General features: G+C 40.1%; 1 protein-coding gene across 1 annotated transcript in view; it reads right to left on the reverse strand.

Moving 5' to 3' along the window:
* Con (leucine rich repeat protein connectin) overlaps positions 1-26,335 on the reverse strand; it is a 172,607-nt gene that overhangs the window by 123,799 nt on the left and 22,473 nt on the right. The window contains exon 2 of the mRNA XM_018008501.2: positions 12,938-12,982. The gene's annotated coding sequence lies outside the window, so the exon portion shown is untranslated. The remainder of the gene's footprint in view (positions 1-12,937; positions 12,983-26,335) is intronic.

The raw sequence follows: 26,335 nt of genomic DNA on the forward strand, positions 1-26,335 counted from the left end.
CACACTCGCAGCTCTGAAACTTTTGTATGGCGGGCCATAAGCCGCCTCCAGTTTTGGCCAGTTGGGCAGCATAAATTTTTGCGCTATAGAGCTACGACTGTAAATGAGCTACGCGCGTCACTAGTTACGGGTCAGCGTGCACTGAGAGAAAGAATCGACTTAGTGTCGAATAGACAAATGTTTATAAATTATGCAGAATGAGGACATGCAAATTTTGTAGGGAAGACTGAGGGTAAATTTTCTGGAAAATATTTTTTTTTTTTTTTAATTTTAAAAATTTAGTTTACTTTAGCTTTATTTAATTTTAAAAAATGTCTGAAAAAAAAACTAATTAATTTATCAACTCTGAGTTCTCCATAAATAAATTTAACTTAAATTTCACTTAACTAATCATAATCAAAACATTTTTAGCAACTGTTTAAACTTTGCTCGATTATCTATGATTTCTCTCTGTGTAGTGAATGCGACACTGACCGTTCGCATATTTTTGAGAAGGCGCTTGGCTAAATGTGCGACCCTTTCGCGGCACGCATAACAATGCGAGCGCCAGGCAGCGGACGCTGGGACATCAGTCAGGCCGACTTGCTTAATTAATTATGTCGTCTTTGGGCTTTAAAGGCGTTTAAGGCTGGGCGGCAACAGGAGGGGGGTTGATACTCTTGAAAAATGCCATTGCCGCATGCCGACAATGAAAAACGCGACCGCAGCGCCAGCAGCAACTGCCGCAGCCACAGTAGCACCAGAAGCACCCGAAGCAGCAGCAGCAGCAGAAGCAACAATGCAGCTGACTGACTAACTGCCGCCAAGTGACCCAAATTATTCACGACGAGGCGCTTGGGCAATGGGAATAGGGTCAGGACAGGGGTAAAATAATGGCTTGATGAGTTGATGGCAGCTATGTCAGCAGCTCAGCGTTCACATTGTATAAATAATTTTTTGCGCGTTGTTTCTGACAGCTCGTCGTAAAGTCGCAGTAGCGTCGCAACGTAGCGTATGCAAGCAAATCTTTGCTCCTCAGCTCCGTTCGTAAACTTCGTCCGTCATAAACAAGCGAAAAAAGTACCAACTTTTTATTTTCATGAAGAGCGGCTCATCAATGGAGTTGTTAAACCATTGTGAGCTGTGCAGCCGCATCGTTTGGCATTATTAAAACGCAAATAAAGCGCAGTCAACGTTGCGTATACTTGATATGCACGCGCAACTCAAAGGTGAACCAAACTAGATGTGTGTGCGTGTGTGCGTGCGTGTTCGTTTATTGGTGTGTGTTGTATGCAACAACTTCAAACAGCACGCAAAGCATTTTTGATTAGGCGCTGACTGTGCAGCGCCGCACAAACAAAGCCCATGCGGCGTATACGCAATGTGAACTTTTGCCCTCAAGCCGAGCTTATTTAAGCGCCGCCATCAATCCTTTGCCTGACGTTCGCTAAGGACGCGCCCCCAGCTCATCGCCGCCGAGCAGGCTGTCTCTGTCGCACTTTAGGCTTTCTTTTACGCGCTTTGACATTTTAAAAGCATTTTTATGTAAGCGACTTTTGCGGCTTGCAATTGTGTGTACCGAAGTGTGTGTGAGTGTATGTATATGCTCCTGTGCCTGTGTGTGTGTGTGTGAATGTGACTCTGAATGGTTTGCCCGTTCTCAAAGTTGAGCTGCAACAGCAGACCTTTTTTTAGCATTTATGAAATTTGCCTTTGCCTAAACGTTGCCCTTTTTGATACCCTATAATGGAGTAAACGACCAGGTATATATGTCGAAAGAGACTTTCAATGCTCCCATTTGTATACAAAATATATCCCATTCGTTCATAACTCCATTTTTACTTTCGTTTTTATACCCTGAACCCATTTTCAATGGGAAATCAGGGTATAATGGTTTTGTTGAAATGTATGTAACAGGGAGAAGGAGGCGTGGCAGACCCCACAAAGTATATATATTCTTGATCAGGGCGACGAGCTGAGTTGATTTGGCCCTGTCCGTCTGTCTGTCCGTCTGTCCGTCTGTCCGTCTGTCCGTCCGTCCGTCTGTCCGTCTGTCCGTCTGTCCGTATGTATGAACGCGTCGATTTCAGAAGATATAAGAGCTAGAGACTTCAAATTTTTTTTAAAATGTCCGTAATTACAGCGCGCATATCAAGTTTATCATTAAAAATCGATAACTCATCCCGATCTTTTTTTATCGATAAAAAACCTTATCGAAACCCAGTTATAAAATTATATCTTCTACACCTTTATAGCTAGAGTCTCCAAATTTTTAATGTATGCTTATATGCAATTTATACAATTTCGGTTTTTGTTAAAATTAACCCCCCACCCTTAAATTCACCCCCTGACTCTCACTTTTGTAAAAAGCGTATTTCAAATACTAGAGACTTGTGCTTTGGCAATTACATGCATATCCATGTTATAAACATAATCTAAAAGTTTCATGAAGATCGTACGTCCACAAAAAAAGTTATTAAACAATTAAGTTCTCATAGTAAGCGCTCACTGCCGCCCATGCGTGTTTATGCTTGTGTGTGTATATGTATGTAATTGTTTGTGTATGTGTGTGTGTGTGTATGTGTGTGTATGTATGCCCGTGTGTGCGTGCGTGTGTGTGTGTGTGTGTGCGTGTTTCTTGTGTAAGCTGAAAGTCGCGAAAAATTATTGAAATAGCTATTACTCCAAGGGTTCAGGGGATCTCGTAGTCGAGTAGTCTCGACTAGAGCTTTCTTACTTGTTTTTTCTGTTTTCTTTGCTCTCTGTTTACTTTTTTTTAGCCTGTAGTTATTTAAACCATTTAATAGCTATTTATTTTCCTGTTAATTATGAAAACTAGTCGGCAAAGGAGCAGTAGAAAAAAAAAAAAAACAAAAATAGAAAAACAACCACCTCACTGCGTAACTTGATGGCGAGGTAAATTAACAGTCAATTTTTCAGTAGCTGGCAAAACAAAAACAAAAAGCAAAAAATATATATATATAATATTTTTATACTGTGCATATTTCATGTGATCAGAATTAATTGTCATAAGCATAATTACACATGAGCACTTTATTTTTTAATTAATTAAACACCAGCCATCTATCCCCAGCGGTTGCTCATGGTAACCAAACAGCAATAGAAGCTCTCAACCACAAAGTAGCGCGAGTTTTGTGTTTTCGAAAGCCAACCGCAGAAATGCGAGAGAGGCAAATTGTTAATACGGCTTCAATTTCAATTCAAATTTCCATTATTTAGGCAAATAATAATAATTATATTTGTCGCATTAGCATAGCTAGGCAATTGTGTTAAATGGAACACATTATCTATATTAAATTACCTCAAATATAATTGAATCTCAGCCTATTTTGATGGAGCGAACTTAGATATAATATAGCTGTGGAAAGAATGGTATCAGTTTCAATTTTCAATTCAACTTCAGTTAATTAAAAACCTTTGCTCTACACGAAATTCAGAGCTACCGAAGCCTTTAATTGAAGCCAATCGGTTTAAATTCTATCATCAATACACTTTAAGAGCCCAACTCTGCAATTAGCAACCCAAAAATTAATTGCTGTACATTTTTCCGTGCACATGAGACAAGATTTCAATTCGTAGTTTAGGAAGCTGATTCAATTTCTTTTCTCTCTTTCTTCCTCCTCTTCTTCGTTTGCTCTCTGCAGCTTCATCAGAATGCAAACATCTTTCATGTGTTCAGTATAACTAGCCTTCAATCAAACCCAAGGCAATCATCGACAGTCCATAGATTCCATTTCATTTTCCGTATGTGTGCCACGCCTCTCAGCTTCGCAGTCTCTGTCTCTGTCTCTCTCTCTCTCTCCCCGTCTCGTGGCGGAGCATCGAGTCCATTTATTAACTGGCTGCTATCAGTTTCCAGTTTTGCGCTGAAAAATACTTTTCGTAACTTTTGGTAAAACTAAACTAAAACGACGCGCTTCGCTTTTGAGGCAGGGTCGATGGGGTCTTAGGTATCAAACTGGAGGTCAGTTGGCGTCTTGCAGCTCGACTTTCGCTTGCATGCACTTTGCTCACTTTCCACTTTTCCGCCGGAGTTTCAGCGCTTGTTTGACGGTCAAAAGTCAACTCGAAGTCGAGTTCACTTCAAGTTGAATTTGTTTGCTGGGGCCAAGTGGGGCACCGCAGCGTTTGCCCCACTGTCGGACTGGCGGACTGGTGGACAAGCGGATTGGCGGACTGGCTGCCACCTGGCTAGTGGGTTGCTTGGTGATTCATTGCTTTGACGCTTTGACTTTTATGCGCTTAGTTGTTACACTCTATCTGTCTGCCGCACTCCCTTTGCCACCCTCTCACTCTCTCGCTCTCTTTCCGCATGTCCTGTGTGTAGTGTAAAATAGCGAAGCGTGTGTCTGTCCTAGTTGCGTGCCATTTTTTGCTTTCGTTTTCAGTGCATGTTGCTGCTGCTGTTGCTGCTGCTGTTGTTGTTGCTGTTACTGCTTTCGCTTCTTGCTCCAACTGCTGCTCATTAATAGGACACATCGCACTCAATTTTGGTTTTAAAGTTGCATTTGCAACATCCTCACAGCCAAATTATGACTCAATTTCTTGGTATTTTTATGCTCGTTTCATGCTTCGAATGCGCCATTGTGAAAAGCCAGCCAAAACAACAACAACAAAGACAAAGTCTCGTCACGCACAACACAAAAATCCGTGAAATATGTTTTAATATAAGTTTGGTGTTTTTTTTTTTTTTCTCTCTTTGGTTCAGGCATGTAGCGTAAACTGCCGTCAGCCAAAAATTTGTGTTCGAATGGAGCCACCCCGAAAACAAAGTTTTGAGCAACTCTAATAATATTAAGCGTATAGCATAAATATTTAAATTTCATTGTCACTCGCACTACAGCTTGCCGCATTTTTATGCAAATAACGCTGCAATTTATTTGCTTTTGTCACGAATGGAGTCCCAAAGATATGAGCCAGAGTGAACGCAAAGTTTGTGAGAGTGAGGCTTAGCGAATCAGACTCAGACTCAGACCAGTCGGAAATTATTAACAAACCTTATTATATCTGCCTAGCAGCATACACTCGACTATTTAGAGTTGATGGGATTTTTATAGAACTTTCGAAAAACTGGCACAAACTTAAACTGAGAAAGTGATACGAGAATTGCTTAAAAATATATTTAAAAAAAAAAAATAATAATAATAATAATAAGTAAATTTAAAAAAATATATATAAAAATAAATATAAATGATATTAATATATATAGATAAAAGAACATTTTGAATTAAGGAGGAAATATAAATAAATTATTGTGAAGAGCTTAAAGAAAAATTAAGAAAATATTTGAAATAAAGAATTCTGGTGAACTTCATATGAATATCAATATTTTAAAAAATAATTTTAGCTAATAAATTATTCTTGATTTGATGCTCAAGTTAAATTCAAAGTTTTTGTGTTGCTAGAGTCTAGCAATTAGTTGCTTTTAAGTTAAGTTAAGTTAATCCGCTTAACTACGAAATATGAAGAACTTTGGAATTTAGTGAGCAGCAATAATTTTCCATTTGTGCAAAGAGCATCTGTCGGTGTGTGAGCATGTGTCGGTGTGCTTGGCTGCGCCCCCTTGTTTTGGGCTCTTTTGGCAGCCATTTGGTAAAAACAAAAGGGTCTTTGGCAGCAATGGGGGAGCGACCACAAAGTTGATGGGGCCAACCAAATGAAAACATCAAATGGCTTGTTTGGCTATAGCTTTAGGTTTCCCTTTGCCATTGCCGCGTTCGCTGCTGCTGTCGCTGCCTTTCGACCGTCTGCCATTGGTTCGGCCAGGTGGATCGTTGGCTGTCTGGCTGATAACTTGGCAAACTTGTGTTTGGCTGCGTGTTTTACAATTCTGTTGTTTTCTCTATTTTTTGTTGCCTTTGTTTTTCGGCTATGGTATTTTCTATTTTCTATTCTTTTTTCTTTGTTTTTGAGCGGTTCAAATTATGCCGAGGACGACGACCGTCAAATGGCAGCCAAGGCAAACAAAACACACAGACTTCAACACAAGCATGGACACGGACACGGACACGGACACGGACAATTGTGAAACGTGAGCGTCGCGACATGCCAAAATCGAAAGTAGGCAACATCAACATCAATTGTGGGCGTTTCGCCCAAAAACGGTGGCAAAAAGAAATGAACTCAAATAAATTGTACGTTTCCTGAGCAATTTCCATGCACTCGCTATGCCCATATTCCAACTGCTTCCACTACTCCTACTCCTCCTGCTCCTGCTCCTGCTCCACATTCAACTGGCAACTGGCCACAGTTGGCATTGTATAGTTCCATGTCCTTGTTGTCGTTGCTGCCGCTGCTGCTGCTGCTGCTGTTGGCAAGGCATTAAATAAAACGTCAGCTACAACACAATGTGCTAAAAGTGCTAGCAATCAAATAAATTCAAACGTGACCAAAAATATCCACATATTATCCACTTTTGTTGTCGGCCAACTCCCTAGCCAAGTGCCACCACTCCAAGCCCAATGTCATCGCATTTTGCAATTACGAGGTATTTCCAGCAGATTTGCGACGCGTCATAAATTGAGAGTGTGTGTGTGCGTGTCTGTGTGTGAATGGTAGCTGCTCAGACAACATCATCAATGGGTCTAGACATGGTCGAACAATTCATTGTGAACATATTGCCCTGAGCGGGCAGCTGGCAGCCGATTAGGCTCTTAGCAAGTCAGATTTCCAGCTAAGAGTTAATTAATGCAATCAGAAATATTGATATAATATATTCCATTAACAATAGTGCAGAGTGTTTGCACTTCGCATCAAGTATGAAATTTATTTTTTTGGCACCGAGCGCAACGATTATTTCCATTTTGTTTATTATTTGTATTTTTTGTTGTTGTTGTTATTGTTGGCCGTCTGTCACAATTGCATTAAATTAAGCGCATAAAAACGAGGCGGCGTGACACATTTAATGTATGCATAAGCAAATTGCTCTATTAACAGGCCAAAAGAGCAGTTGTGGGCTGCCCCTGAAACAATGCAACAGATTTTTGGCAAGCAGCAGCAACAACGACTACTACGACTACGACTACGTGACGCACCGCAAACTTTTGCATTTTAATTTTGATAAAATAATATTTGCCATGCTAATGGCTTCATTTCACTAGCACCAGCAGCCCAAACCAACAACCCAGCAAACGAGGAGCCCAGCAGCCACCTCCAGCCAGCCGCGGTGGCTGAGGCAATGACAATGCACGTTTTAGTGTAAAACGCGAACGCTGGCAAATCGGATTTACTTATTCGTCGTGCTTGCATGCGCTTCATGCGGCTTTAGTCGTGCCAGCCATAGCAACTAAAACAAAGCGCCAAGTGAACTGGGTCCAGAACTAATTGGACTAGTAGTTACCTCGTAAGTAGCTTTGAGCAGGACTTAAGAGTGCTTGACAATTTCCAGATATTATTTCTGATTTGCTATGCAGTATTTCAAAGCTTAAATTGCAAGTATCAAGACTGACTTGCTCTACGAAGTATTGCCATTGAAATCCTGTACCAAACCATGTCAAATGATGTTATATTTTAAGAGAACTACCAAGGGAAAATCTCTGGAGAGATGAGTTGAACTATCAGCTGCCGCCTTTTATATTGCTTGACAAATTGCTTACAATTGTTCAAAGTAAACTTAACTTAATCTAGAGCAAATATTTCTGATTGATTTAGGGCAAGAGAGATAGCTTTAAACCAAGAAGCTAAACTGGAAGTAGTAAACTAGCTGTAGAAATAATATATTGATACATTTAACCTATATAAGATATATGATTCCAAATAACAATAGGAAATAAATAATTAAAATAATTTCAACCAATCTATTCATTTCAAATAAAGTACAGGGTATCAAGCGAGCAACAATGCAGTCAGCAGTTGCACTAGTTTTACGTGCCAGCCGCACATTTTGTTGACCAGTGTTTAAAGGATTAAGCGTTAAAAGCATGCATTTAATCGCCACAAATGTCATTTTGTCTGAGTTTAAGTCGAAAAAATAGCAACTGTTGCAACTTGACGGCCAAAAACTGATAAACTGTAAATGAGATCGGACTAGACGAGAAATGAAAGGAGCAGGTAATCACGAAATTAACTAGACAAAGACGACGCGACCCTCACACCAGCCAATCATATTTTGTGGTGCTGATAAAAATCACTTAATGACAAGACGCGCGCCACACAATTAAGCCATTTAATTTAAATGAGATTAATCATAATTACCAAGCATCAGGCAGCAAAGAAACATCGAGCAGTGTGGGTCTACTTCTCTTTTATGTCATGCATTTTTGTGACAGTTTAGCTTGGGCTTGGGCTTGTCGGCGTATGAGGTCGTGATTGACACTTGGTTACTCATATATATACACACATACACTCACACACACACACACACACACACAAGTGTTGCGGCTCTGACCTCAGTTTGACTGCAAGTGAGAGTTAATTTAAACGCAAGCCACAGCAAATTAAACTAATGTTTGTGCTGAGACCCAACAGCTGAATTAAAATGAGGCGAACAAACACAGCGAGTGTCAGCACTCAACTTGACATGGCTTAATGTACCCTTCATTTAGAGAGAGCATACGTGCTTAAAGGGTGCCTTAAACATGCCACTCTTACACATGTAGTTAAAGTAAAGTGAAATGTGCCAAGCAAACTAGTGTTTCGGGTATAGTTTTTCTAAATCGTAGATAGAGTTTTTTTTCCTTAAAGATTGAGGAGGCGTGTGGGAAGAGGGTGAAAGTGCAAATGTTACTTTGCTTCCAGTTGAAATAAGCTGTTGAGAAATAACAAATTTAAAGAAGATAAGAAAAGACATAGACTATGGAGATGCGTCTCAACTGAGCTGAAGATACAAATGTATCTATGAGATACATAATCATAAGGCAAAGGTCGCAGCTTCAATCTTAAATCAAAAGCAGCCTAAAGAACAGTTTATCGAATCAAAAAAAGAACAAAGTCTTTTATTTAACAAAGAGAAAGTTGGAATAGCAAAGTGAATGCTTAAAAATCAAATGCTCAAAAGTATCTATGTTATGAAAAATTGTAAATAAATGGTATCGATTTCACACCCGAACTAAAATATCAACACTATTTTCTAAAGCTTAAATAATGAATGGAATAAAAAGAAATAAGACAAAGCAAAGAAAATGCCAGTTTTTATTCCTAAATACATATATTTTAAAATAAATTCCAAACTCGTTTATCATTCATGCAGAATCAGAATTAGCTCCTGCTTCAGTTAGTGTACATGACATTCGATCTTGTTAAAGAGTTTCTTGTTGCTTGCGCTGTCGGTGTCGCTGTCGCTTGTTGCTCTGCTGTTGCTTGTTGTCTTAGCTGTTGCAATGCAATTTATGAAAAATAATTTAAATATCAAAAGGCTTTCGTTTTAATTACGCACAACACACTTACACAAACACACAAGAGCACAAACACCAAATGGAAAAGGCAGCAGCAAAGGCTGCGGCTACCAAGTCATAGTCTGAGTCAGAGTCAGAGTCAGAGTCAGAGCCGAGAGCCGAGAGCCAAGAGTTGGCCGTAGACACTACTTTAATGCCGTGGCAGCCATTTCCATGCCCGCTGCGTTTAAATAATTAATTAAGATTGATGCAGACTCATTTGTCTTGCTGCGCCAAGGACGTGCGCGGGTGCGTTGCCAGCGAACAGGATGCCAGTGGAGGCGAGCGTCGCAGGGGCGTGGCAGGCCAGAAGGCGTGCGAGCGCGCACTTTGCATTTTGCTTTTCAATTTATTTTGTTGATGCCCCCGCTTGTCGGCCTGCCGCCTGCCTGCCTCTGTCTGTTGCTGCTGCTGCTGCTGCTGCTGCTGTTGCTTTTTGTGTTTTGTATCGAAAGATTTTGCATTAGTTTGCATTAAAATTTCACTTTGTTGTTTGGGCCAACGCTTTAAAAATCAACGCTCCGCGCACATTTTCGCCTACGCAGCAGCAACCCTTTACAATCCCCTCGCTCAATCTATCTCTCTCTGTCACACTCTCTCTCTCTCTTTGTGCAACTTTGCGCATTTTTGGTTGCCATTTTCCATGCAGTGTGCCACGCAGACAAAGTTGCATTTACTGTAATTACATTGTAATGCTAGCAAGCAGTCAAGTTAAGGGGCACGAGCTGCCGGGGCAACGGGTCTTTTGCCAATTGGGCGGATTACAATGCGAAATGAGTTTATAAACAATGCCCAGGCTGACAACGCCAATTGGAAAAGAGATAAAAAATAATTGCAATTGACTGGGCACAGCACAACAACAACAACAACAAAATCCGACATTTTTTGCATGATTATTGCGTAAAGCCGAAGCGAATATACACTAAAAACCGACGTCAAATAAAACTGAGTGAGAACAAAATATAGGTCTACAAAATATACATCTAAAGAGTACTTGAGTATTACCTTGAAGAGCTGAAATGTAAATTAATATATTGCACTTCTCGAAACGCATTTCTTTATAAATATAAATAAAATTTAAAGGATCGAGAAGGAAGTTAAAGGCTTAAAGATATTCTCTATTACTCAACTTAAAAGTATATTAAAGCAATTAAATATCTTTTTTATGATATACATATTTAAATATAAATATCAATGAGTGCCCTTATCAATCACTCCGTTTCCAACTGCCTGCACTATTTGACCGACACCGTTAGCTATGTTCCATCAATATTGGGCGCCATTGTAAGCCGTTAATTGGGCGCAATGCTTTTTATGCGGCCATTGCTAACTTCTTGATTTTCCTGCATGCATTTATTTATTAAAATAATCCCATTTGTCGGTCCGTTGCATATCAAAAATTTAAATAATAATTAGCGGCGCGAAAATCGCTTTAAATGGAACAACGCCGCCAAATTGCCAAATAGCGTAAAAATAATGGCAAATGAAAATATAAAATTAAAAACAAAAGCTTTTTACTTTTATTATTATTATTATTTGCGCTGCTGCTGTTGTTTTGCTATTGTTGTTGTCTTTAGCTGTTGCTGCTAATGAAAACGAAATTAATTAATTTAAAACAACAATTGGCTGCCATCCGCGCCCTTCCACCCTTCCGCCCTTCCGCGTTTCACGCGATGCGATGCGATGCGAGCAGACAGTCAGCGCTTCAGGGAAGCGAGCAGCCAGAGCGAATACACAATATATATCAATAGTGATCCCACTATGCATATGCAGATATATAATATATATATAGAGAGGTATATTTATATACATGTATATTGAGTTATTCACTGGATATTGGCAACGCCCACACTTTGGCTTTGACTGTCTGTCATGTCATGCATATGTAATTATTCCATGGCTAGCAAAGCGATTCGCCGAGCATATGTCGGCCAAAATGTTTGCGCCATGCAAACAAGCTTTGACTGCGATTCACCTGCTGCTGCCGCTCTCGCTGCTGCTCCTCCTGCTGTTCCTCCTCCTGCTGCTGCTGCTTGCCAAGGCACATATTAAAAACCCGTTTGCAAAGTTGGGCAAACACTCCGGTGCGAAGGTAAAAATTGTTGCATATTTTTTGTTTTGGTTTTGGCTTTGGCTTCGGGTTGGGTCACAAGGACGCAACTATAAAGCACTGCAGCGTGGCAGCTAAAAGACCAAAAAGGCCACGTACTTAGCCTGATTTACACGTTGCCATAGAAAAGCAACCAATGGGTGCCTGCCAGATTGTGCCTCTCTCTCTCCCACACGCACACACATACACACCCTTTCGAGCGTCTCTTACAAATTTGCATCACAAATGTGTCTTTTTCAGGTTGCTTGACTTTGCATAACCCCTTGCCTTGCATGCGTATCAGCTCTCAAAGCAAGTCTGAGTGGATGTTCGAGTCTCTTAGACGGCGGATGACTTTATTTCATATTTTCTTTGGCCAACATTTGCGTATGATTTGCATTACAAAGCAAAAGCAATATGAATTTTGTGTTTTTTTTTTTTTTAACTTTTGTTATTGGTATACAAAATCTAGTGCCACTCCCACACGAATATTGGACAGCTTGTAAACTAGCTAATTAACAAAAAACAAGGAAAAGACTACGAAAAATGTTGTGGAAAAGGCATTCTTAATAAGCTACGAGATAACTCACAAAGCTGGCAATTTGTGTAAAGCTTTTTCGGAGACGACTTGAAATGCAACGAAATTTGGAATTTGAAATATCAATTAATTTGAATATGGGCTTTGCACGCACACACACTCACACATACGTGTATACATCAAAAATATTTATGAAAAATCTTTCTGATGGCATGCTTGCAATGGTAGACAGCAATTTAGTGCTCTATTTGCTTTGTTTGGCAAATATATTTGCAATTTGTAAAATCAATTGCAACTGCAGGCGGCAAAAGGCAAACACAGCAGCAAGTAGCTTTTCATCTGGTACAGCCTAGCAAATATTTCACTAAACAAATATGTAAAAACAAAAAGGCTTCATTTCGAGTGTGATTTATTGAATATGAAATGCATATTTGAAACTGCTCTTGTCGAATTGCAAACACAGCAGGGGTCTCTACACACATACACACAAGCACACACACACACACACACACATGAACTCTGCGGGCACTGCAAAGGACTTTCTCAAAGTAGTGGACGGCCACAAAATCAAAGAAATTCATTTTTATGAGCATAAATAAATCGATTGGCCAGTTGTCGGCCATTAGATCGCCTGTAGTTTATTTATAAGAATTTATGAGCGAGAGAGTATATGAAGATGTGTAAACAGGAAGCGATGAAAAAATACATGGCGAAAAAAGGTTTTACGTAATAAATATATTATAATTTATGTAACATATAAGTAAATTAAAAGTTCTTATTAAATTATATTAGTTAACAAATTATATCGTTTATATACAGGTATTCAATATGTTAATAGCATATACCCTACAGCTCCACCATATTTTAATGAGTATATTTAATATAATTTCCTTCATTTTTGTTATAGCTAAACATGAGCTTAAATCAACAACTATTTACCTGTTCTTTTATAGACTGCTCACTCTTTCACCCTCTCGTGCAAGCCTGCAAAAGAAATAAATTTATTTATATGTTAAATAAAATATTATAGAATTCAAACAGTGCAAAGTCAAGCATATAAAATTCTAATAAATTTCTATAAATATTTTCCATTAAATTTTACCTTTTGCAGTAATATTTGCTCGATGCTCTAATGAGCTATCAAATTGCCAAAAGGAAATACTTTTAGTTTGCTTTGGCGCCAGCGCTCGAAAGTGGGCAAACGAAATTAATAAAGTTGCAGTGCTTCATTAACTCAGCTATTCGCATGTGTGTGTGTGTGTGTGTTTGTGTTTGCAGTGTCTATGTATGCTTTGTACGTACGTGCCTTTACTTTGTGTGTGTCCACTTGAGCTTAATTGTTAGTCAAATTATGCAAAGTATTTCACATACAATTGCTGCCGTGTTTGCAGCTGTCAAGTAGCTCGTTTACTCCTGGATACACCTGGCTGCTGTCCACATTATTGGCATTGAAGCGCATTGCTGTTTATACAATTCACACACACACACACACAGATACAACCAGACATCGTTAGTTTCCTTCACACATTGCGCACTGTCGCTTCATTTGTTTAGACTCTGTCCAATGGTCTATGAAAATGTACCAAAATGGCGACGCGCGACTAACTCAAAGTTTACCCAAATCTCTAGAGTGGGCGCTTCGCAAGTACGACTACGCCGCCAAAACCACTCAACCACTCAGCCACCCAGAGTGCGAGTGGATCAATACATGAGCTTATCGTTGGCATTACACAAATACTTTTGCATATGTAAATACATGGGATATTTACGGCATTTAACTGTCGTCTAGCGAGTGTACCAAATACATATTGAGCTCTCCACTTCCCACACCACTGCCAAAAACTGTGTGTGTGTGTGTTCGTTTGACATTTAATTCCAATTGCCTTTACCTACAAATTGACATTTTGTGCTGCACACAAAATGATAGAAAATCCGCATTCCATAAAGTGTTTTCCGCTCAATTTCGACAAAAAAGTTTTCAGTTTGCCTGGGATTTGTAGTGAATGTCGTTTGCATTGGCGAAATCGATTCATGGAATACAATTTGTTTTGGCATCATGTCATTTGCAATTTCAAACTAGTTTTTGTCTCTTTATACAAAGAGAGGCAAAGCACAAAAAAAGCAAAAAAAAAAAAAAATGAAAATGTAAAAATATAAATTTGAAAACATTATTGTGTTGATTATTTTGAACTATTTTTGTATACGTATTTGTGTCTCTTTTATTGTTTTCCCTGAGTGTTCATATGGTAGAGATTACAATTTATGTTTTGTCGTTTTTAATGGCTATAAAGCATTTTCATGTTGCTGAAAGCATGTCCACATTCGCACACACACAGAGAGAGTGAGAGAGAGAGTGAGAGAGAGAGAGGGAGAGAGAGAGAGAGAGAGAGTAGCAACTACAACAAATACGATATGCTTGTTCACATATGTATATTTATGTTATGCTCCATAGACAATTTTATGCATTTTGAACATGCGAACTTATGAAGCAGGCCGAGGCCTCTCGCCATAGTTGCCGAGTAATTAAATGCGCCTCTTGGGTGTCATTAGGCTACAGTTGGTGGCATCCCATTCTCTGCCTACGCTATGTCTTGCTCCCTCGCGCTCTCACTCTCTCTGTCCCTCTCACTCGGTTGCTACGTGCTGCTAATGTAATTAGCATAATTCAGGGCGCCATAAACACATGAATTAAGTAACGTATTGATTGACTATGGCGGCTATGATACAATTTGTCGGCTGACAAAACTTTAACATGCGCTCCAATTGCACAAGCGCTTTGTAGCTGTCTGTGTAAATGGATAACAATAGGTATAAATGTTTACAAGCAATAAAACTAGCAAAACAAACGATATACGCACACATTCACACTCACACACACACACACTCTCGTAATGATATATAGACCGCAAACGCTGCACACATTTACAAGACACAACAGCCATCGCTTTAATTGTTATTTTAATGATAAAAATGGAGACAAATTACATGGGACCATAAAGACTAATAACAAACAATGGCAACAGTTCATTGCTATCATCGGCCCCAAAATTAGGCCCAAATTGTTGGTACTCCTGCAAATCGGCTCATTCGGTAGATTTATTGGCTTGCATTAGCGATGCGGAAATCAATAAAATGCTGGCACTGTGTTCAACTTGGATGTGTGTATCTTGAAGATACAAATGTATCTCGAGCTGAGGTGTAACTTGAAGCGTAGGGCACAGAAACTTGAAGGGATTAAGTGTTGAATATGAAAATGTATAGCCTATAATATATATATTTATTCTTTATTAAAATCAGCAGTTTACCCTACTTAATATACCTGGCTTTACTTTACTTTTACAATATTATTTTTTGCTTCTTTTTGAATTCCATATCTTTAGGTAAAATTTCACCTTCAAATTAAACAGAAAGCAACACAGTTTTTGATTATCTCTCAATCCAATTCAGGGTATCTACTAGCTGTGCACTGCACTCTCGCTTATTGCATTAAGCAAACGCAGCATGCAACATGAAAAATGTTCACATAACTGCTTGTTGCTGTTTCCGCTACCTGACGCTAGGGGCGCGCGCACGTGCACTTCGCATGTCAACCAGCCATTTGACAAAATCAAAATACTTAGAATAATTTAACTTTTAATTGGCGTTGAGCTGCAAGTTGACGCTTTTGTTGCCAAACAGGGCAAAATGTTTTTGCAAAATAAATACCTCAAACCGCTTCTCGTCAGCTAAAATGTGTCAACAAACTTCAGTTAATAACAAATTTTATGGAATATACAAAAAATTGTTAATTAAACTTGTTGCGGCTGCACACAAACTTTCAATTGAATATTTATGTTTCAGAATATAGTATAGTATGTCTATATATATGTATAGCCTGCACCCTCAGCTACCCCATTTGCACCTGCTTCAATTTGGCTTAGCTCAAATATATATCTATCTATGGCCTTAGTTAAATCCCTTTAAATATCGCTGACACTAAATTCGTTGACGCAACTGGGCCACATTCCAAGTTTTCTGACACTTACGAATTCATTTCACTGCCATTCTTTATCACCAGGGAATGGGCCGTACGTAAGGGGGAGGTGCAAAAGAGTTGAACTGAAAATAGCAACAACAAAAAATTTGCACTCAGCGTGCAATGTGCTGGTCGCCATGTTGTGCTGCTAGCTACGTGTATTTCAAGTGCATATTTTGTTTGATAAATTGTTTGCCGCGTTCCAAGCAGCGACTAGCAGAGGCGCAGCTATAGAGTGGCATCAGCGAGCAGATACCCTGCAGCTAGCAAACGAATATTCGGGCATATGTCAACTAATTGTTTTTCTGTTATGCAGCTTTATATTCTATGCTATTGCCTAATCAATTATTGACTAGTAATACCATTTCGACTTTAGCTATTTGTATATCATAATATATAGCTTCTGATTGAGGCTATCTTTGAGCTTTTATATCAGCAGACAACTAAGCTCTCCTCCTAGCTCTGTTTCTGCTCTTTACATGGACTTGCTCAACTAGAATCTATACCCTAGCTTACGCCTTTGCCATTGATGTTTTCTGTGCCTACTGAGTTTTCTGCAACATGCTATTACCAGCCCTGACTAGGAGCTATCTCTGCAGCTGTCATTCCGGGTTCATATATATCTCTTTCTGCAACAAATTTGATGAAGCTTTGCTGCCCACAAATTCCTATACTTAACCCCTTTTGCCTGTTGCTCTTGCTCAGCTCCATCAAAATGATACAGGGTATCTTTCTGCTTTTACCGCTGTGACTGCTTTGCCCTTTCCCTAGAGCAAACCCTAACTGTGCCGTTGTCATTTCCCAAAATGGCCGCCCGGGGAGTCACAAATATGGCAGCGGCTTTGCCAGACGCCGTCAGACAAAATTTATAAACGCGCGCAGGTAACTATATACATATATACATAAATGTACGGACATATGTATAAGCGCACTGTTTAGATAACGTAAAGTAAAGTTAAAGTCTAGCCCAAGGCAGCAAACTAGCTGACGACGAAATATGAAAGTGTTAAATAGCCATGGGAGTGGGCGACACACTGTGCCATGTGCCATGTGCCATGTGGCAAGTGGCAGCTTGTGAGTGGCCCTTGGCCCTGGCATGGAGTAGCATGTCCTTTGCTTATGCCTGCTTCGCTCTGATATTTGGCAGACAGATTTGGGTCAGTTGAATTGAACTGCAAAATGTCGGTACTTGAATCTTGAACAATCGAAATTCCTAAATATCGTATATATATATATATAAACATGTATTCATACATATATAATTCATTCATATGCAATTCTTTGCTCAACCCAGTTCTGATTTGCGCTCTAGGTCCAAATTAGTTGATAGCGCACGGGCTGCCAATTATGTGGGCCAGCCAAATATTTGGAGTCTCGGACGCAGCTGTAAAAATATTGTGGCAAAAATGTTGTGCTGCCAATTTGTGTGTGTTTTTTGGGTTTACTACAGCAAGTAGACTGAACAGTGAGAGAGACAGAGAGAGAGAGAGAGAGAGAGTGACAGCAGTAGCTGCATATCAAAATATTTGTGAGGCGTGTGACAGACGCCCACTTGGAGATTGGAACAAATTGCGAGTGTTGATGATGTTTTTACCGCAGCCTGAATAACATGCGACAAAGTTTTTTTTTTTTTCTTTTTTAGGTGCCGCAGCGAATTAGGTCAGAGTGTGGCATCGACGACACCAGCTGCACAGCTCTCCAGCTGTGGATGTTATTTTTTTCGTTGCCTTTTTTTAATGAGGCGCATTTCATAATCAGTGCATGCATTGCCTGCTGCCATTGAAGGCGTCGTTGGCAGGCGGCTCGCATATCCGTTTTCGCCATAAATTCAGACATGAAGGCTGAGCTGGAGCCAGGTCGGACAACGATTCCGTGCATATGTCGTGTGGGCGTACAGTGAAAACCGATGCCAGAGTAGCTGAAGCTAAGCTTCATATTAATAATGCGACAGTGGGGGACTGCAAGAGGCAAAAAGAGCCAAAGGAGTAGGTGGAGCTTGAATACCCTGTAGTATATCAAACTACCAGATGAGAGTCAGCTCAGAGTTGGATAGGAGTAAGAACTAAAGTTGATTAGGTATATAAAAAATACTCGATTCCAGCTTAATAAAGCTGATACCCTGAATATGTGAATTCTCTTAAAGTTGCATATGCAAACAGTTCTCTCACATATATTATAATAAAAGTCTGCAATAAAATTGATTAGCTACATGAGGAAATCTCAAGTGAAACTGTATAAGGGCAACTGTAATATTATAAAACCTGCTGTAAAAATATATATTAAGCAAACAAACCATCTATATGACTCGAACATGGTTGAAGTGTACGACAGGCAACAGGAAGACTTGCATAAAATGGACAGCAACAAACAGAAAACCCTGAGGGAGGGAAATCGAGTAAATGTGAGGCCAAAGGACAATGATGGCATAGATATCGACATTGATGTCGTTGTCGTAGTCGAGTTGTCGTTGTCGTTTTTGCTGTTGACTTCATTTGTTACGATTGCTTTGACAATGTTGCTGCATCATTTGCCATGTTGCCTCGAAACCCAAACGACTAGAAAGTGCAGGGGTTAGGGGCATCAGGCGAGGCCAAAGAAAGCTCTGACAAGGCTTTTATATCGATATCACATGATAATTCAAACTCTGTTTCCTAGCTAACTGCCGAGGCATTGCCTATTTGCCGTTTGCTTATAACTCAATTATCGAAAGGCTGTTATTAAATTTTCTACGGGTTGTTTGCTTCACTGACCCAGTTTGTGTGAAACCAATCGATAACAATCAATTGTGTTAATCGCATGCAATTACCTTTCAACGCAGCCAAGTTGAGTAAAAACATGAAAAAATAAGAAAATGGAATTGAAATGGTTTTGCGTGCCCTGTAATTTGTATAAATTGAATATTACGCATACGCCGTGTTAACATCTAGACAAGGGACACTTAAAGCTGTTACGCCTCTTTACTAATCAGATACAGGCCAACACACACACAGCAACAGCGCAAACACACATACCCGCAAACACACACTCACACTCGGGCTGTCTGACACTTGCATGGGGTTTTGGCATGGTTTGTGCTTTGCCAACGGCATTTGAATAGTCAACGGCGACTCTCGCATACCTGAGGCGTATTATCCACTCTATTAACACGATTAGTTACACAAATTCAAAGGAACAAAGCAGCACACAAACGCACACACACACGCATGGGCACACACACGCACACAAACCGGAACTAGGAAATGGCAAAAGGAAACAAAACATTAGCCCCGACGCGCCGCGCTGTCGGGTTTTGCTGTCTGTCCGTCTCTCGCTCCCAGGATAGATGCCAGCCTTGAGGGCAAACTTACTTAGCAAATAAACATTGATTAATTTGTTGACAATACACCCTAGCAAACGCCGACACACACACACACACACACACATGCACACATACACGTTTATCTCTTTGACTATTGAATAATGGCAACCAGGATCTGCAGTTGCGGTCGCCTGTGCCTGCTGTGCCTCAATAAACTTCAATAAAATGTGAAAAGGTTACGCACGCATTGTCCAGCAGCCTTTTGACTTAATGGAATTCGCTTTGACGCCCATAAATCTTATTGGTCAAGCCAACTTCTTACACCTTGACAGGTGTCCCTTCAGCCTCCAACCCAGGCTGATCAACAGTTTGCCATTGACTATTATAGTTGGTTGATTGTTAAGTAAGAAATGAAATGGGTCCATTGCTTGATTTGTGTCAAAGATTTCGACTTTAGCTCATTTGTCAGCTGGCCTAGATGGCCTAATTGAGCAGAGCTGTTGCAGCTGTGAAAATGAGCCTAAAAGATAATTTGAGGCCGGATATAAAGTGAAGCTAAAAGTAAAGAAAATTAAATAAATTTATTTTGACAATTATATGAATATTTATAGCTGCTAAATATGATTTATTATATAAAATAATAACATGATTAATTATATCAAATGTGGATACAAGCAGTTCCTTTGCCTTACTTCATTTTCCACATTATATGCCTTCAACTCTCTTAATATCCACATTTAACAAATTGAATGTTTCACTGATAATATCAAGTTAATTTGTAAATAACTTTCAATATACTTAAGCTAAAGACTTGAACAACGTTTCCGCATGCGAAATGCGCCTTTTGTTCAATTGTCGACACCGCAAAAGCCCCATTCAGAAGCAATTTAAATGCTGATTACGGCTTTAAACAGCAACGCAAATTAATTGAATTGCCGGCATTTTTTTTTTTTTCCTTTTTGTTAACCACAGCGCACTCACACAAACACACACACATACACATACAGCAACAGAGGCTAAGCCACAGACACAACCAATACGACACTTGAACAAATACTACAAAGTAGCTGAATGAAGAGCGGAGGTTAGTTGTTTGAGAGCAAGCGTAACTGAAGTTAAGGCAAGGTGCTTAGCTAAGGTAAGAGCAACAATTACACAGCTTTTGTGTAATGTAAAATGAAGACAACTAACGGTGAGGGTGCGCATGAATATTCACTTGATATTCGATACACTCATTTACGTCTTGATCCGCTTAGTGTACTTTGATTGAAACAATAATGAAACTTTATTTCCCTTTGTTTTGCTGTTGTTGTTGTTGTTGTCGGCCTTATTGTTTGATGTGTGAAACATTTTGAGTTGTTGAAAGGTATTGGATTAAACGGAAGAGCTTTGAGCTGGCCGGCATTGTTTTGAAAACATTTCTTTGCCATTTAAATTTTTAGTTTCCAGGAATAAATGACTGAAGCGTAAACAGTTTAATTGAGTTGCTATGCCCAGCCCAGTTCATAAGGATTAGAAAACATAGTGTTAGGCCTATATTGATACATTTTTCAACAGCTGGCGTTAAATGAGTGAATAAATGTTGAATTTCTATTTAATAATGTGTTTATTCAGTAAATAAGAGCAGCTGTAAGTGATAGCAAACATAAGGAAAAGGAACAAAAGGATACCAACTTTTCCACTCTTTCCACTCCAACTGCAAATCGAGCTCTTATACAAATGGGTTACTCGTAAATATATAATATTCAAATGACTTAACAGGAATACTTTTATTGTATAGGCTAACTATTGCTAACTATTGAATATAATATATATTGAATACCATATTTATAGGTTACCTAGTTTTATTAGCTTACTAAAAATTGTAAAAAAAATATATATATAAATGAATAAATAAATTATAAAATAAATAAATTATTCATATTAGAAAGATTACATTTAACAAGCTTTGCTAAACTTATAACTAAATCATAAGTATTTAAAATATTATCGTATTTGACAAGCTTTGCTTTCCCTACTGAGCTCTTCTTAGTTTTCTGGAGCACTCATTGAGCCACTTTGCTAATCAAAAATGTCAGTTATAAAATAATTTATGTGTTTCTTGTGCTTTTGCCTTTTTACATGTCGCAGATGCAGCTATAACTGAAATTTGCTGTGGTTACCAATCAACTGCCTTGCCGCAGCACTCAATTATTTGCGTTGCTTTGACGCCCCGAATCGCGCTGGTTTATTTATGCATACATCGAAGTGCGACGCTTGCGACAACTGCGATAAATTTGGATGCTCATATCCTGGCGCGCAGCAGGCGTCGGTGTCGAAGGCAAGGCATGAGCATGCATTGGCATGCATCCCTGCTCCATGCATGACTAAAGATGCAAACGCAGCCACTACGTCGTGGGCTCAAAGTGGAAATTACTTTCCAAACCACTTGAAACGCTACGGCGCGCCGTTGCGTTTATTTAATGGCCTCAGCCAGCGCCGTTGACTTTGGCCTGGTCAGCTAAACGCTGCTCAAAGTCACTGTCGATGGGCAAATATTTGCTTTGGCAAGTGGGCGAAGAGTGCCAGATGGGCAGATGGGCAGATGTTCGCTGTTCGCTGGTAACTACGAAATGGCCAGGTTTATTTACACGCCTTTGGTAGCCAATTAAAAGCGTTAGAGCCGAAACGCGTAGCAGCAGCACTCAACACCCTTTGACACCGGCAGAGGCAGAGATTTATGTTGAAAGCCACGACACTAAACAGCTTCCGCCATTAAACATGGCACACGCATATTTTTCGTTGCCTCATAACTCAGGCGCATATATAAACAAGCCACAGTTGTTGTTGTTGTAGTTGTTGTCGCTCGCATGGCGACATACTAAACTTAGCTTAAATATAAATTATGAGCATCTTAAAAAGCCACAGCGAAAGGATAATTTTCATAAATATTAGAGTTGCGACGTGGCAGGGTGGGGCAAGCAAAAACCAAATGCTGCCAACTCTATGTGTATGTGTGTGTGTGAGTGTTTGTGTGTCCGGATATCTGTTTGTATATCTGAGCCATGTTTGCTGCCAGAAGCAGAAGCAGCAACACCAACAGCAGCAGCTGAGCACAGGCTCGGCTTTTGGTAAGTACTCCGCCTCCTGTTTGCTTGCTGGATAGCTGCTTGGCTGCCTGGCTGGCTGGCTGGCTGGCAATTTTCTTCTGCCGCTAGCCCCGACCATAAACACACAATTAAAAATAATATTTTCAACGTGGCGGCAATTAATTAGTCGCCCACACACACACGCACACACCCTGAGACAAGACTGTGAGACATGAATACCAGGCACACATGTGGCCACTGAAATAGCACAAGATTAAAGCCAAAAGCCGAAAGCTGGGCATATGCCTGGCCCGTAGGCCAACCCTCATGCGATTATTGTAGACAGCGAGCAGTAGCGAAAACAAACTTCTAGGGTAGCAATTATATTGTCGCACTAACCGACTGTTGCTCACGTATTAAAGCTACGAATATCGTGCTTTAATTGCTGCGAAAAGAAACACGAACGTTTCAACCAGGACTCTGGTTGTAGTTGTTGTTGTCCATTTCGTTGAGAGACATTAAAGTGTAGTGCACGTGCGTGTAGGAAAATATTTTTATGCATGCATACAGAGAGAGAATGAAAACAGTATTCAGGGGCTTGAAATATCAATATATATCAATATGTATAGCCATTATCGTGCCAAAGCACGAGCAGCTCTACTGAGCGAATGTTTTTTACTATGATCAAACTATGAGAGCTGACTAGGCCTGATCTAGCCGAGCTACCCTGAGAACTATAAGCGAGTAAGACGAAGCGGAACAAATCTTCTTACAAATATAAATCTCACACCAGCTAATCTCTCTTTCTCTGTCTCTCTTTCTCTCTCTCTTCAATATATACTCAGCATTGCCTAAATTTAGTAATGCTAAAAATTCAAAACAAAATACACTTAAAACTATTTCATATGCATATGATTTAGCTGATCAATTTTTGTAGTGCAAATGCTGCTGCTTTTACCTACTTTTGCTCCATAAATCCAATGCGCGAATTGTAGCCAAAAAACAAACAAAAAACGTACGAACAAATGGGTTTATGTAATTGTCTTTCCCTCCTCTCTCACTCCCTCTCCCACTCACTCGCTATGCCGCTCTCACGCCTCGTCTATATTTCCGCTTGCGTTTAAATGTGGGCGTGTGGCTCTTATCGCTCTGCCTGCCTGCCTGCCTGCCTGTATTTGGTTGTGTGTGTGTATGTGTGTGTTTGTGAGCTTCTGAGTGCTTAGCTGTGATATATCGTCCACTTTTAGTTGCTGTGTTGTTGTGTGTATTAAAAGTTCATTGCTTGCGCATAAAGCACATGAAATGCTCCGCATTCGCGCAGTTTTCTAAACAACCGCAGTTTGAGTTTTGTCGTTTGTCGTTGCAGCTATTAAATTCACATGGAATAGCCCTCCTCCACCTTCCCCTACCCCTCTACAATTGCCAGAGTAACTGTATGTATGTGTGTGTGTGTGTGTGTGTGTGTGTGTGTGTATTATGCAAATTTAAATTTTGGTTGCTTTGTGCTCGACTCGTTAAAACTTTGCGCCGTCCGCACATTTTTCGGTTGGCTGCTGCTTTTTGTGTGTCAAATCGAAAATGTCTAGAGTTTTGGCCATTTTGTGGCAATGCATTAAACAGTCGAAATGTTTGCGCAAAGATCCACTTAGACTAGCTGCCACTGTGCATTGATATTCATAGCAATATATTCCCAATTTTAATATGCTCTTAAAGCTTTATCGTACGGCTATTTAAAGCTTCCGCCCACACCTCGGAGGCGCACGCCCACAGGGCCTTAATATAATTAGCAAACTTCATTAGGCCAGCTAATAGCAACAGCAGCGACGACGGCAACGGCAACGGCAACGGCAACGGCAGCAGCAGTTGCTATTATGTTGCCAACAAGCCTGAGAAGAAATACGCAAATGTGTAAGCCATAAATGATAACAAGCAACCGCATAAACCGCTTTACCTGGCATTGGGCACCGACAATGCCCGTCGAAAGGTGAAAGCCACTACGCAGCAGGCAGCAAGCCGAGGCAGCCGCAACCCACAACCACGTGGGCACGCACACACCCACCCACTCACACACACCCACACACCCACTCACCCCAACCACTGGCACACACACATCACGAAGCAGCAGCCCCTGCTGCTCGCCCGGCGGCCACAAATTGTCCAAAGCCGCTTATAAAGGTAAACGCTGGCCAAAACACTTTTTGGAGCCAAAACTAACACACAAAGTGGCGCAGCGTACAACAACAAAAAGAAATAACGAAAATTTAACCCAACAAGTGAAAAAGTAGCACACGAAATTCATAAATACGAAAGAGAGAAAAAAGCTCACAAAACAAGTTAAAAACAAGTAAGAACGTTGCAGTCGGGCGTTACCGACTGCGGAATACTCATTCACATCCCATCAACAATTTAGTAGTTAAGTTTCGTTCTAATACTGTAGAATATACAGGTTTTTCCGATTTGCCACGCCCCAACTGGGCGTAGACACCTCATTTTTGGTCAGTTTTTAGAAAGAGATAACGTTACCCTAACTGCAAAGTTTGAATGCTTACCCTAAAAAAATGTGAAAATTACAGGGTATTTTTCGATATGCCACGCCCCTAAAGAGGCGTAAAAATTATTTTTGGGGAATCGATAGAGGAGGCTACCAGTAAGTCAACTATCCAAATTTGAAGCTTTTAGCTATTATACTTTAGGAGATATAAACTTTTGCGGTTTGCCACGCCCCCTGTGGGCGGACATATATCCGACAAAACTTTTTGGTCTTGGGTGATCAGTCCGAGTATATATACAAAATTTGAGGTCTCTGCCATCAATAGTGTCCAAAATATAGGAGAATTTAAAAAATCACTATATCTTCAGGTCCGATTTGCCACGCCCCCAACGGGCGTAGACTTATAATTTATCTTCAGACTTTATAGAATCATACCATTAGCTGACGTGCAAAATTTCAGCATTCTAGGTTTACAACTTTAGGAGATACAGTTTTATCCGATTTGCCACGCCCCCAATGGGCGTAGATATATCCGCCATAGCTCGTGATCTTGGGTGGTCAACGCGGACCTACATACCAAGTTTCAGCTTTCTAGCTCTTCAACAAACATGATTTCTGGTATATCGGAAAATGCATTTTCCGATTTGCCACGCCCCTAGTGGGCGGATCGGGAAAATTTTAACACTTTATAAATCGGAGATATACACGAGTATGTGTTCCAAATTTCAAGTCTCTAGCTTCAATAGCGCCGAAATAGATTGCGTTCATACGGACAGACGGACAGACGGACGGACGGACAGACGGACAGACGGACGGACAGCAAGACGGACATTGCACAAAACCAATATACTGATTCACTTTCGTGAATGAGTATAAACAGTTGGGTCACGCCTAAAGCTTGGCTAAAGGATATAGCCAAGGCAGCGAATGCTGTTTCATTTCAATTATTATGATGATGACAATATTAAAACAGGCGCCCACAAAACTTTGCCACACACACGCAAACACACACATGCACACACACACACACACACAAACGAACAACAGCTAATTAAAAGACCCAAAACTTTCGTTCTATGAATCCATGCATATATGTATATCTGAAAGCCAAATGTGGCAAGTCATGGCCAGGTCCAAGAGTGGAGCCTGCCGTGTTGTTGATAACCCAAACGGGTCCTCGAGCACACAAATCACATAAATTCCAATTGAGTGCATATTCTACGAGCTGGCTATGCCAAATAAATGTAGATTTTACTATGCAGTCGACTGGCTGCCTCGGCTGCAGCCTACACAGTGCGTATGATTAATTTTGGGTAATTTTCTGTGGCAAGCGCCTTAACAAATGCGAGCTGTCATATAGCTTATTGACCGAGACGAATGTCTATTTAAACATCTCGTACACTAAATAACTCACTTTAAATATATTACATATATTTGTTTATAAATAGGCCTAAGCAGCATAATA

This window comes from Drosophila arizonae, chromosome 4 (genome assembly GCF_054131065.1).
Source record: "Drosophila arizonae isolate 15081-1271.41 chromosome 4, UAZ_ARI_1.0, whole genome shotgun sequence".
NCBI lineage: Eukaryota > Metazoa > Arthropoda > Insecta > Diptera > Drosophilidae > Drosophila > Drosophila arizonae.